Raw genomic sequence first — 12,478 nt, forward strand, 5'->3', positions numbered from 1 at the left:
CCTTAGGACCCACAATAAGTCCTTTGTCAAAGTCAGCCTGAACATCTAACAGATCCTGTGGGACCGAACCCAAATTCATATCCTCCCATTCTTTAGCGAGAGTATCGCACATAACTTTAAAAACATATCTCTGCGTAGGTGCATTCCATTGCAGAAAGGTGGACATAATATCAGACGTACTATATTGGGGACCCTTCTTGATCCATCTACAAGCAAGTGAGTCCAATTTTTCTCGCTCTTCGGAGTCTGGGAATTGACTACGAGACTGTCTTCGAGAAAAAGCTGGAGACACATTTAAAGCTTCAAAGAAAGGTGATAAGAGACCAGAGACAGTATCGGTAAATCGCTTACGCGTAGATGGAGAATTTGACATAAGGATAGGGGACAAGGTATTAGGTGAATTAACTAAAGGAGCATTAGGAATTGCCAAAGGAGCAGAAGGCAAAGGAGTTAAAGGCAAAGCTGGCATAGGCAATACTTGAGGAGGCAAGTGTGGAAAAGCTGGAGCAGGCGGAAGCACAACTGGCGGCTGAACAGGCTGTAACATCGGGGGTGCATTAGCACCTTGTACATAGGGCGGAGGCAATTTCAATAAGTGGGACATTAAGGAATCTTCCTCAAAATCTTTTCTTTTATCAAGGGAAGAGATAGGCAACGTCGGATAGCATTTATCTATTGCCATTCGATGCTGTCTGTCTGAAATTTCCATTGCATTATCTATTTCATCATCTTTGAATTGCTGAGCAGCCTGTATAATCGTCATTCCCTGTGTTTTCCTATCTCGTTTCGCTTGTTTAATTTCTCTCTGTTTGGCTTCCTTACGCCAAAGGCGAAAAGAGTCAAACATTGCCGGCCGGGCTTTTCTTTTAAATAACGTTGCTTCTAAATTATCTAGCACATCAGTTTCAAAACTACCATTTTCTGGCCATTTTAAAACACCATCTTTCTTTGTATATCGGGTCCATGTCTTATTAAAGGCAATAGGACCAATACCATGTTTAGAATAGAGCTCATATGTGGGAGTTCCAACCGAAGGAATCGGACAGGAGTCCTCAAGCTGGGAGTCCCTATTACAACCAAAGCAACAAAGTTTTCCAAACTTAGTCAGACCAGACATCTCACGATTTTTACTGGCTGTTCACAAACATCAAGGGGGTAAAACTTTCAGTTTACACAGCACAAATGCACTTACCCCTCGGCTTTGGCCACTGCAATGGCCAAATCTAAGGACCTAAGGACAAAACAAAGACCAAAATTTGTGGGCGCGACCCACCAAATACTTAACTAAGGATGTCTTCTTACACCAACAGAGGCCCGTCTATCGTCTCGCTTTACCATACATCATCAAAGAAAGGGCCAAGGCAGGGCGGCAGTCAGGGCAGCAGTCGTCAGTAGCCGTCAGGAAGGAGTAACCGCGCTGAAAAAGACCTTCGGACCACTTCGACATACAGGGGTCGCTTGACGTGGCTCGCGATTCCTCCAGAATTTTCTTGCGGGGTTCCTCACGACCTTCAGGCAGAACCGGTACCGCTGAAGCCGCCCCACGTTGGGCGCCAGTTGAAGAACCAGAACCTTATGGGCCTGGCGGCGCAGGGTACGCCTGAAATCTCCTTGGATTCACCTGCCTCAACTAACAGAGACACGGGACACTCTGTCAGGCGTAAAAGATCGGATTTTATTAGCTGCAGCTAGTACAGTTGTCCAAGAAGTACACAAGGTATGTTCTCAGGAGACTGCCACTTTACTTTGTGGCGCACAATCTTATATACCGTATAAAAACATTTATTAACTACATACACTCCCAGAACACATAGAAAGGAGCCAGTAAGAATGATGTAAAGATAGAACAGAGTCAATAGAAATGTCGGAAAACAAGACAGAACAAAGTATCAAGTGACTTAAGGTTGCCTCCCCTCCAGCTGTGTTTGTCACCCCTCCCTTGAACTTAATTCATTAACCGATCCACAACGAAGTTTGCATGTGGTGCGATAAGTTTGTGTGCGTTTGGAAGACAGTTGTGAAATGAGAGAATACTAGCAAAGGACAGCGAAGGCCAGACGATAAGATAAGATCGGCGGAGAATAGTGTGAGCCTACAGATAGTTGAAACAAGGATTAGAAAACCAGACAGGGATTAGTGTACTCGGTCAGACCTTAATACCAGTCTTGTAAAGATAGAGGCAGAAGACTGTTTTGAACACCATGTTGCAGAATAAGCAGAAAAGGCAGAATGGACTTCGTTCGCTGTGCTGCCTGAGTGAAGGCAACATAAAATGGCGGCGGGCCACAAAATGGCGGGTCGATACGATCGTATTAAAAATCGAATTTCCTCAGGAGGACCATGTACCGACTCATGTACCACATGATAATCTCCTCACACCCTCGTACTTTACCTACTCATCAATGTGTACACATGTGATTGTCGGTATAAAGTTTATGATTGTATACCCACCCATCTAAGGAATCTGTTAGCATTGGTCTCTTTATTTGTACTGCTTGCCTGTTAATGTGTGTGTATTTTTGCCTGAGCCATTGAAGGTGTGCTTTTCGTGGGAGTATTATTGCTTCTGCATGTGGCATTTCCCAAAATGCTGGCATGCAGGGGAGCTCGCCCCAGAATACCCCTCACAGTCTGAATGAGCCCAGTGCACATTGCAGGAAGACAAAATGTCAGTCAGGGACAACGTGGCACACTGTGGCCAGAGAAAACTGAGATGCAGGTGGGAGCCCACAGAAGAGACATGCCACCGCAGGAGCCTCGCTGGGCATGGGGAAGATCTAAGGTAAACATCCTCACACTCCTCCTGGTAGCTCCTAGGTTAAGAATTCATCATAAAATTGTTTAATTGAAAGAGAAGCAATAACCTAATTTGCTGGTTCCCAGGAATGATCACAATGATTGTACTCCTTCCAATCAACAAGTTATTAAAGATTAAAGTATGAAGAATCACAGATCTCCTAAACGTCATGTTCAGGTTATCCATCAACAACTATAGGAACTGGCCTCTACATCGGAGATAAGGTTTTAAGTGAGAAACATGAAGGGAAGGATGAACTCTCCAGGAAAGGAGAACCGTGAGTCATACAGTGATAGGATTCATAATCTTAGAAATTTTAAAAGATCCGAATAACTTAAACATCCAAATAGAGTGGGGTAGATTGACAGAGGACAACCAAACTCTGGCTCCTACCTTGTGAAAAGAGGCAGGTCGCCTATGTCATTGGCCTTAATGTCCGTTTAGAGCTAGCAGTCCGCAAATTCGGAATTAATTTCTCTCTGACCTTCTTTAACCTTTGTAATGGTTTTGATCTGCAGGTACTGTTTTTTTTCTGTTTCCAATGAATTTGGGAAAGTTTGAGGATAGAATACTATGAGAGGAAGAAGAGAGAAAGATAAGTTGAGTGGCCCTACCACGCCAAAGGAACCAAGACTCTCAAACATTCTCTCACAATTGGCATGTTGCTTCCTTGCACTGGTGGTTTGCCTCCTAATTGTATAAGTCAGAAAGTTGGAGCATTATTCTGCTAACCATTGTTAGTGCGTGTTCTCTCTCCTTTAAACATGGTAAAATGGCTTCTATCCAATTGGCACATTTTATATACTTATATGTCTATAGTAACATAGTACTGCAGGCACCCAGGGCATGTAGATTAAATGCAAATAGTGGGCCTGCCACACTTATTGTTCCACACACTTAAATAGCCCCTCAAAAAATGTCCCAGGACTGCCAATAAAGTCTATTTGAAATGTTCAACTTCCAATTGACTTGGCAAACCAAGCCCTATGCTAAGCCTAAAACACCCTTTTGAAATCATATACAGAATCTCTACGATAGGCCCTAAACAGCCCCATAGGGCAGGGTGCATTGTATTTAAAAAAAAAACTGGGCTTGTATTTCTAAGTTTTACATATCCTGGTAGTGAAAAACTTACAAACTCATTTTTCACTACTGTGATGCCTACCTCTCCATAGAATGGCATTAGGTTGCCTTATTCCATTTACTAAGTGATAACCTGTGATTGCGAATAGGTGGAAATATCATGTTTTCACTCAAATGAATTGTGATGTAAAACTCTCTTTAATGGTAAAGTCTGATTTCAATCACAATTCTGAAAATGCCACTTTGAAAGTTGGTGCCTGCAGCCTGTTTCCTGGGTCACGTGACTAGGTGTAGAGGACAGTTGGCTTTTGTGTTTTCCTCTCAGACAGCCACACACTAAAGGGTTTGGATGTTGGCAGGATAGGCCATCCAAGACACGATAGGGGAGCTTAGCTGTCCACAGCTGTACTTAAACTTCAAAAATACTGCCTCAAATCAAAGACCCTTCTGGTCTGAAGTACACACTAATGGGTCTCCAAACCAAAGTGAGGTCCTGGTATGTACACTCCCACTATGCCATTCACCCTTAATGCGTATTCAGAACGTAAGAGTTTGGAAGACGCTCTGACGGTGAATCACACGGTGTTAGTCGCACTGTGCGATTCATCCTCAGTGCATCTACCGAAAGTAAGGTGTTTGGAATACGCGCTCAGGATGAATCGTACGGTGTTTCCACACCGTTTGCTCACTTTGGTTTGGCGACCTGTTAGACCTGTTAGAGGGTTGCACATAATATTTATATACTTGGTGAACAGTGTGACTTTGGTAATATTGGACCTGCAAACTGACATTACTTTTGCAAGACATCTGATTCCATGGTCTCATTTATTGACAGATTGATCACTGCATGTGAGAGGTGGATAATGACATGCTGAGGAGAACCTTCTAATCTTTCAGGGATCGAAACATTTGCAAAACTTTCCCTTATGGTTTGAGATAATTACTACATTCAGGGTATAGTCTTGATATTCAGACTACCCAACGGACTTATGACCATTGGATTGGTACTGCGGCATTGTTTAGTCTATGTGTGTTTTCTGTTTATATATTTGTTTATATAGTTATGTGAGCCCTGCGTCGTCCGCACCATTTAATTCACGCCTTCACACATTATATGTTCAATGGAACTGATTTATATGTTTTATTGAATATTTGCACATTCTTTATATAAACATATACCTTACTTGCCCTTTCTCCTTTTCTTTTTCAATTGTTTTTGGCAATTGTGCTCCTACAACTCCACAGTACTAATTGTTTCCTAATGTCTTAGAATTATTCAATGAGTATGTAAGGCTATTTCACCTTTTCCGATAACAGCTTTAACTTAAATAAGTCCCACTAGATTATTGTTGTTCACTTTCAACATAAATATTTTACACATTAACTCTAAGTTAAGCCTGGCTGCTTTTGTGCCAAGCTACCAGAAGATTAATTTAGTGACTGTTTGTGGTCCACCCGGACAATGATTGTGGCTGTTGCTTGGGAAAGGCTCACACCCCTCTCAACCCTTCTCAAACAACAACCCAATTTGGCCTGACACTTGAAGTATGTCTTTGAAGCAATGTGAAAAGCTAAATACAGAAGGCCTTATTTACAAGCTTTTGAAGCAGGGTGGCACCACAAGCCTTCTTGCTACCCTGCGTCAAAAGAAAAGGACACGAATTTGCAGTATCTATAAGATAAGGCGCATTCCTGCCCTTGCTCTGGCACACAAATTTCTGCCATGCTCCAATGCAGGCACCCTTGCAAGGGTGACTGCATTGCAGGATGATTGTTTTGTGCTTGAAGGGACACCGATATGCAGCACACACAGAAAGAGGAAAAGAAAACAGGGAAAATAATTTCTCCCATTTCCATCACCCTTACATCACCCTTGGAGAGGTAAACTTTATAAATCTGGGAATGCGTCAAAATCCATGGGTGTTGCGTTGGAACACCCACTGCAACACCCATTGAATGCCTCCCTGATGTAAAGTAAGGAAGCACATTAACTTGCGCTGCCTTGCCTTACTCCATATCTACAAAGCCATGTAAAGCCAGACAAAGTGGCTTAGCATGACCTTGTAGATATGGATCAGCAGCCTGCGTTGCCAGTGCATCACAAAAAGTGATGCACCGGCGGCACATGCCGCATTTAAATAAGCCCCAGATTTTAAAGGCATCTTTATTTACTGCTTGGACTTACAATACAATGGATCGCAACCCACAGATTGGGAAACACTGATTTAAGTTGCTTTACAAGTGCTTTCTATGAGATCATCTAAAAACAATGCACTGAAAATATTTTTGGGGATATATTCACTGTAGGTACATGCAGACATTAAATTAGACACGTACCACTTCTAGGCATTATCCACCGCACCTTATTGGGAATAAGCTCATTTTAGAGGGCATTTATTCAGTGGTTGGAAGCAGGTTTTTGGTTTGTAAAAGAGTTAATTCTACACATCGATCTTAAACCATGAGCACTTGCAGGTTACTGGGGACCAAGCCTCAGTGAAGTGGATGTCACAATATAGTGCTTCAGTCCTCAAGTTAATTTTATCTCCCATAGGTGTAGTTTTGCACAAAATATAACGGCCTTTCCACAAAAAATGAAATAATTCAAAAAGGTTTTAAGCTAATTGTGACTTTGTTTTTGGAATCTGAGTACATACACTGGGCACTGGACATTGATGTCTAAGTACTATAGTGAAAAACTGTGGGTGACCAAAAAGGGTTCAATATGCAACATTAATCTTCAAAGTCATTGACCAGTTGGCCTTTTATTAACATACCTTGTGCCTTTTTCTGGAGGCCCCAGACACATCTAATATGCCTTAAACCTTTTGTGTGTCTCCTAATCACTTTATTAATGAAAAATGACAGCTCTGAGTCAAAACCGGTCCAAACTACCTCGAAATTTGTTACTACACAAGGTAGATTCTCTCTCCTTCTATGAGGCTAGTATCTGCTCCACCAAGCAGCTATGGATTTCGTGGAAAGTTTGACTTTGAGTATACCTCTATTTAATTTCCTGCAAGTTTTTACTCTTATTTACATCTACTAGAAATGCACATAATTTAGAGTAGGAAAAGTGTGAGGAAGCCCAAGACCTGACTAAGACCGTTGACCAAGTGCACTTTGATAGAACGCTGAAACAATGGAGGTATATTAGATGTAGTGGTATTCATACTCCTAAAATCTTTTCATATGTTTTTTTTTATTTTATCAGTGCCACTTTGAATTAAAATTAGTGCGGCAACTGCTATTTAATTTTCCCTAACTATATTTAACTATTGCCTACAAGAGATCCCTACAAGATGAAGACATCAGATCCAGAATTCTCCTAGGGCAGTGGTTCTCAAACATTTGACTTCCGTGGACCCAAACTTTATCATTACCGGAATCCGGGGACCTCAAGCTAAGTCATTACTGGAAGCTGGGGACCCAGGCATAAACATTGCTGATGATTTGAACTGCTATGCAATATACAAAAATACAGAAACAAGCATTTGATGAAACACATACACAAATAACACATTTTAATTTTAATTAGTTTGCAAACAAATAAAATGAAAAAAATAAACTGTTTAATTTTAAAATTCAGGTTGGAGCTTTTCTAAATTCAATTGAAGCAATACATGGTACATATTATATTCTGTTTGATACACCTGCACTACTACCACGACTCAATCTGAGGATACTAATGTAATTTTTACCCTTCAATTCCAAATTCCCGAAGTTTGCAGTATGTTTTAAAATGTTAATTTGCACATTTAGCCACTTTAGTTATATACATTTTATTATTCTGTTAAAATTAGTTAATTTTCTAAGCTGTCATGGACCCTCTGAGGAGGGTTTGTGGACCCCCAGGGCTCCCCGGACCACAGTTGGGAACCACTGTCCTACAGTTTACATATCTCGTTTTGAAGCTGACATATGTTGCTTTCAATCAACGTTTCCTCCTACTCTCCCATATTTCTATTCTATAACTCCATAAGGCCTTCAAAGTACAGTTTCCCCTTTGAACGTAGTATGCTAATCTTGGTACAGAACAAACCTTATGCTAGGAGATCTGATCTGTCACTAGACCAATTCAGTGTATTGCTACTGTGTCATTGTGAATGGAGCCTTTCCATCACTTTCCTTTTTCTATGTCCCATCTTTTCCAATTTCTGCTTTGCTCTTTGTCATATTCTAGATATACGTTATTGCTACAGCCGACACTATACTTAGATGGACATTTGGTTTCTATAAATGGCATTATTTTCCTGTGAGGTGTCTTGAATTAATGAAGATAAATAATAAAGAATTGTAAAAAAAAAAGTCAAGCAAGCTGACCCAACTCAGATCTGGGTACAGTGTTAGCTCAAGCACTATTTGTATTCTGTACAGTGCATCACACATGCTTTGTTTGTAAGGTTTGTAGATATATAATAGTTTCTCCATGTTAGTGCTGGATTCAAAGAGGTGTTAATTGATAGAAGTCGGCTTTAAAAACCGTGGCTGGTTCGCCCATGTACCACCCATGAAGCCCCTTGACGCAAAGTAACTGATGGTGTAACCAGTGTGCCATGGGCCCTAGTGCAAGGAAGGAAATGAGGCCTATTGGACCTGGCCCTTTTTGCCTTCTTCCTTTTATTTTTTGTGACTTGTTATGGTTGGCTGTAGGATTCTGGGCACTTTACCACTGCTATCCAGTGCAAAAGTGCATATGCTCTGTGTCTCAAATGTGTTGGTGATTAGTTTATCCATTATTGGCACATTTGGTTTACTAGTAATTCCCTACTATAGTGCACCATGTGTGCCCAGGGCCTGTAATCAAATGCTACTAGTAGGCTTCCAGCACCGACTGTGTCACCCACATGAGTAGCCCTGCAAACATGTCTCAGGCCTGCCATTGCAGTGCTTGTGTGTGCAATTTTTCACTGGCATGTGGACCCGGCAAGTGCACCCACTTGTCAGGCTCAAACCTTTCCTTTTTTACATGTAAATCACCCCTAAGGTAGGCCTAAGGAAGCATGATGGGCAGGGTGAAGTGTATTTAAAATATAGGGCATGTACTGGTGTGTTTTACATCTCCTGATAGTGAAACACTGCTAAATTTGTCTCTCTCCCATACGGTAACATGGGGATTGGCTTGAAATATCTTTTCAGTGTAATTTTCCATTGTGAGCTGATAGAGATATGGAGTTTTGGGTCTCAATTTAAAATACATTGTTCTGTGAAGTTGGTTTTGGAATTGTTAGTTTGAAAATGCCACTTTTAGAAAGTGGACATTTTCTTGCTTAACCATTCTGTGCCTCTGCCTGTCTGCGGAATACACGTGTGGGTCAGGATGTCCTGTTTGTGTATTCACTTTAGACATTCACACAGAGGGAGCAGAGGTGTGCGCTGCTTTTCCTGATGGCCCATCACCAGGCTGATGAGTCTTCCTGAGCTAGAGTGGTGAGAGGAGCTGACACTTGCACCTGAATAGGACTCTGTCTGTCCTCACACAAAGTAGTCTCCAAATCCTAGTAGTGCATCTAGGGCTAGTGCAGGGAAAGTCAGGTTCTTGTATACTACAAAGGCTTCTTTTTGAAATTGGCCTGTTTCGAAGCAGAAATGGGTGTAGGTACTGGACCTCTGACACCACAGAGTTAGAACACTTCTGGACTGAGGACATTCTGCCAGGAAGAACTGGATGCTGTTGGAGGAACTGCCACTCTATCTGTTGCTTTGTTGTGCTAGCCTCCTGCTTGCTGCTTGTGTCCTAGGAGTGGAAGGACTGGAATTTGCTTTCTAGATCCTGCTTTCCAAGGTTCTCCAATGACTTCAACTGAGCTTTCCTCCTGTTAAGAGGTCTCAGAACCATCAAAGACTTTCCCTGCCAGTGCCTGAGCTTACTTTCTGAGAGTTCTGACTTGCCAAGTGGAGACAAATCCAGTTCCTGGGCCTTTGGACGTGAACTCTGGTGCAACCAAAAGGAAACTAAGCACATCGACTCCAGAGCGACTTTTATAAACGGTGCCTCTCTCCGACTCCATGCCACTGCCTGCACCGGAGATGTGGTCCCTGCTGAGGATAACAACTGCGACCTGAACACAGACCCAATGCTGCCCAAGTGCTTCCAAAGTCCTGCTACAGTGTGAGTCCTGAGTGAGGTGTCACCGACGTCCGAGACACCCAACTCCCCTACCCAAAATGTGCCCCCGGTGTGTGCTCACGACATTGCAAAGGGGACGCTACAAATCTTGACCCACTAGGTTCATAGACCCAGCCTTGTTATAAGGAACCGATGCCTCACCACCACATCACCTCACCTGCAACTGTAAGGAATCACTGACTCTCCTCCCCTGCCTAGCAGTAAGAAACCCATGCCTCACCTCCCCGGTAGCAGCAAGGAACTAACACCGCACCGGCTCCACAAACGCCTCACCTCCCGACTCCGTGCAACATCTTTGTTTCCTCATCCTTTTCTAAGGTACTGTACATGGGGGTCTGTGCGACTTTGTGGCTGTCCCATACTCTCTCGCAAGGGGTGTGAGACTATTCAGAAAGAGACTGTAAAGATTCTGTGAAAGCCCCAGTTGGAGCTATTGTGTTTCTAAGTGCTTTAGTAAGATTTAGACTTTGGAAAGTTGTATCTTTACTTGTGTATTTTGGATTTTGGCCTTGTTTTACTAAGGTAAATATTGGTTATTTTTCTGAACTGTAGAGTACTTTTGTGGTGTTTTCACAGTTTTACTGTGTGTGTGTCTGTGTGTGTGTACAAGCACTTTGCACATTGCCCCCGTAGCTAAGCCAGAATGCTCTTGCCAAGCTACCAAGGGGGTGAGCAGGGGTTATCTTAGTTGTATGACTCCTTTGCCCTGACTAGATTGAGAGTCTCTACTTGAACAGGGTGCAAACCACTGCCAACTAGAGATCCCATTTCTAACAAGGCCCCTGTGCTACTGTTTGAACTGTGAAAAAAAGCAATAATCAGGGCTCAGTGGGCCCCTTAGGCATGGGTGCTACTCAACCGACTGCACCAATAGAAGCTAATTTAACTTTAAGGTCACTTTCTAGCACACCACTATGTAAATCCTAATTCTATACTTTGTACAAGCTTGTGGCACTTTTGTGACTCTTACCAGAAAGTGTTAGTAAATCTATTGCACCATATTAAAATGAGGGCCTCATTTACCAGATTTTGTCGCAGAGCAGCGCACTTTGCTGTGCTGCCCTGCATCAAAAGAAAAGTGGAGGAATGTGCAGTATCAATGAAGTATGGTGCATTTCTGTTCTTTCTCCCTGTGCTGGTGCACAAATTGGTGCCTGGCACCAATGCAGCAACCTTGCACCGTGGTGCAAGGGTGCCTGTGTTTTTGGCCCGATTGTTTTTGAGCAGCAAGGGACACCTTCATGCACAAAAACAATCAATGGAGGCTTTTTCCTCAGAATGCAGCACACAAAGAAAGAGGAAAAAACGAGGAGGAATAAAGTTATTTATTCCTTACGCCTCCCTAGGGAGGAACACAGTTTTGATGCCTCCCCAGGTTTACAGATCCTTGAACATCTTGGAATGTGTCACAACTCATAGGTGCCACATGGGAAACCCCACGATAACGCCCATGAAATGCCTCCCTAATGTAGAGTAAGGTAATACAATGCTTTGCCTTACTCCATATCTATGAGACCACGGAAAGCCATGCATGGTGGCTTTGTCTTGCCTCATAGAAATGATTGAGAGGCCTACACCACCGGGACATCATAAAAAGTGACATTTCGGTGGTGTAGGGCTCTTGTAAATGAGGCCCCCAGTGTATTATACAAGGGGCTGTCCTCACATACTTCTAACAGTAGTCAGATGTAATATTTTTCTCAAAGATAGTGTGAGACTCTGCAGTGCTGCACCACCAAGGGACTTCATCACAGCACATCAGGTGGTACAACAGCTCTACTGAACATGTGCCTAATGCAGGTCAGACAAATGTCATGGTATTTTGTGTAAAGCTTTCATGAACTGCTATATGCCATGGATAAACAGCAAACACCATGTGCTGTTGGGCTGTTATCATGAACATCAAGAAAAAACAGCCTTAGCAGATTAACAACAAAACTGAACCATTTAGAACAATATTACCTTAAAACAAAGACTGTGTGCAATTGTCTGCACAGCCAATGCCCAAACGCACACACACGCTGCAGTGCAAACCCTAGCATTTACACAAAAATTCCTTAGTGCACCTACAGTTCACCAACCAGATGACTCATAGAATTCAACTATTCTTACTGCTGTCAAATCTGGTGATCTGAATATCGTGAGTATGAAACCTAGTAAAAACAGAGTTATCCATCAGAGGCTGGCTAACTGGCTATCCTTAATAAGTAATAGTGACATCTTTAGAAATGACATACCTACTGTAAAGATTATAGACTAGTATCAGAACAATGTGGTCTTGCGCAAATGGAGAAGATTATGGGTCTGATTACTGGTGCCCTGGAAGAGTAGTTGATATCACACCCGATAAAATCTGACACAGTAATGTAACAGTAGAAGTAGGATAAATAGCACTATTTAAAGTATTTTCTCAACATGGAAACAACATAAGGATTTTGGTGCTTATAGCAGAAAAATCTGTATGTATT

Source organism: Pleurodeles waltl, chromosome 3_2 (assembly GCF_031143425.1).
Source record: "Pleurodeles waltl isolate 20211129_DDA chromosome 3_2, aPleWal1.hap1.20221129, whole genome shotgun sequence".
NCBI lineage: Eukaryota > Metazoa > Chordata > Amphibia > Caudata > Salamandridae > Pleurodeles > Pleurodeles waltl.